The sequence below is a fragment of the Rhinoraja longicauda genome, chromosome 34 (genome assembly GCF_053455715.1).
Source record: "Rhinoraja longicauda isolate Sanriku21f chromosome 34, sRhiLon1.1, whole genome shotgun sequence".
Taxonomy (NCBI): Eukaryota; Metazoa; Chordata; class Chondrichthyes; order Rajiformes; family Arhynchobatidae; genus Rhinoraja; species Rhinoraja longicauda.
Window position 1 is genome coordinate 14,232,654 of NC_135986.1, and position 2,273 is coordinate 14,234,926.

At 46.8% G+C, this 2,273-nt stretch overlaps 1 non-coding gene across 1 annotated transcript; it reads left to right on the forward strand.

The window, feature by feature from the left end:
* Positions 1 to 794: 794 nt before the first annotated feature.
* Positions 795 to 876, forward strand: trnas-uga (transfer RNA serine (anticodon UGA)). The gene has a single exon. It is a non-coding gene; the product is annotated as a tRNA-Ser (tRNA).
* The last annotated feature ends 1,397 nt before the right edge of the window (positions 877 to 2,273 follow it).

Below are 2,273 nucleotides of genomic sequence, written 5' to 3' on the forward strand. Positions count from 1 at the left end.
GTCTGAGGGAACAGCTTCAAAACTGAGCATTCATCAGTGCTCACCTGAACGACAGGTGTGTCGTTCGTCGTTCCGCGTGACGTGACCTGTCGCTTCTCCACTGGCTGGGCATTTGGACTTCTCAGGAGTAATGGAAAACGAATCATTTACAATCACGCGTATGGAGTAATTTAGGGAACAATGAATGAACATGCCGAGACGACTGAATAGCCATCAGGCGGATGAAATACCGTGGAATCGGTAAATCCGTCTGCGGGCCACTTTGATACAAAAGGAAGAGAGATATAAAAGTGTGTAAGATTGAACTGCAGATGCTGGTTGAAACCGAAGATAGACACAAATAACTGGAGTAACTCAGCGGGACAGGTAACATCTCTGAAGAGAAGGAATGGGTGACGTTTCGGGTCGACACCCTTCTTCAGATATGAAAGTGTTACTATAGCAGAAAATAATGAAAATTGAACAACTCGGCTGCGCGCCGTTGTACATGTTAATGACGGAGAATAACTGGGAATGGACAAAATTTGTGTCGTGCGAAACCTCTTTTTAATTTGTACAGAAGGCAGGAACGAATCAGTGTCCACACGTTTTCTTTGCTAACCGTGCTAAAACAATGCAATATCAACCATTTATTCAAGTGTAATTGGAACGCTGCTTAGCATCGTCTGCGTTTTCTCCGTGTATAAACAACAAAGGAGACAACATTTCAAACCCAGACCAGCATATGCCCCGATTACGATTTCTCACAGCGCTATTATTTTCTAAATCGCGGTGCAGCAAATGATATCAAGAGAGCTGCGATGGCCGAGTGGTTAAGGCGTTGGTCTTGAAATCCAATGGGGATTCCCCACGCAGGTACGAACCCTGCTCGCAGCGACATCATCTTCAGCGCCTGGTGCTGAACGACCGATTACTCCTCACAGTTTTACTTCACTTTCAGGTCTCATGAGGCCTCACCCATTCCTCTCCAGATTCATCGGGACCCCTGTTTGGTTTTGGCGACCTCTGAATTGGGCAGTCGGTTACCTTCGCTGTTCAGGTGATGGGAGCTGAGATAACTGTGCTGTCGGATATATATGGCGCAAATTCCCTTCGAGAGCGGAATGAGGCTCAAAATATTCCTAGTGGGGGAACGGACTTTTGCTCATGGTTTGGTGCCCCTCATCTTATTCAAAATTCGATGATGAAATAAGACGGAAAAATGAAAATAAAACGCTCTACCGGCCGCTGAACCTCGTGAACAAAAGGTAGATTCATCTTGCACCTGTCACTGAATTGTTTTTAGCCCTGGTCGTCTGCAATTCTGATTGAACCCACCCCAATCCAGGAGCTCCCCTCTGATTCTGTCCCGAGGAGGAAGGAGTCGGCGACTTCATGGGGGACGGCCATTAGATTCTGTATCCAATGCCTTATCGAAAGCCCATCGCTACTCGGTTGAATGGATGCAAATTACACGGTTGCTAATCTCAGTGAACTAAAACGCGGAGTGAGATGCTAAACAGCAGCAAATGCGAGCGGGATGCGGGCCGCTGTCAGATACCACGGGTCATCGGAGCGGTCACACACTGCAGGGGTTGCCGGGGATTTCAGCGACGGATAAAGCCTCAAGTTTAAGATGCGGTCACTGAAATGGTGTCGGATACAGGAAGGGCCACCGCCAAATTCTGTTAAGAAGAAGTGGTGTTAATACATCATCAGCGCATTTGCTTCAGGAGGTAGTTCCCGAAGCGCTCGGTTTCTCCAATCCATCCATTCCTCCTTCCCATATCGGCACTCTTTGCACCTCCAACGCATTACTTAGTCCAACAAAGCCCAAATGATTCCATCAGTACAAGTACGGAACGGAGTGACGCTCACTTTCACTGTTGCTCCGAGAGAAACAAACCCCCTGACAAAAGTACTGTGCAAAGTGACTGGAATAGGTGAAGCCGTTTACCAAGCCGAAATTCCGTCTTTACCCGACTAGTTGTGCTGAATTGGTGTCTGATGCGTTCCTCGGTTCGCGGAATGGATGTTGGCCGGAAATGTATCTATCCAGAGTATAAAATATTTTCTCGCCTACATAAAATAATTCATGAATTCATGGAATTGCGATTGAAAACCTCGCTGAAGGAGTCGTTGGGCAGCAGAATAGTTGGGTCAGTGCCTCAGAATGTTCGCACACTCGTACTGAAAATAAAAATACAGAATTTGCGCCAAATTCTACGGATACGTTGGAATGCCGTAAATGGAGAGGTTCCCAACACACAACAATATTAATGTGTGCACAAGGT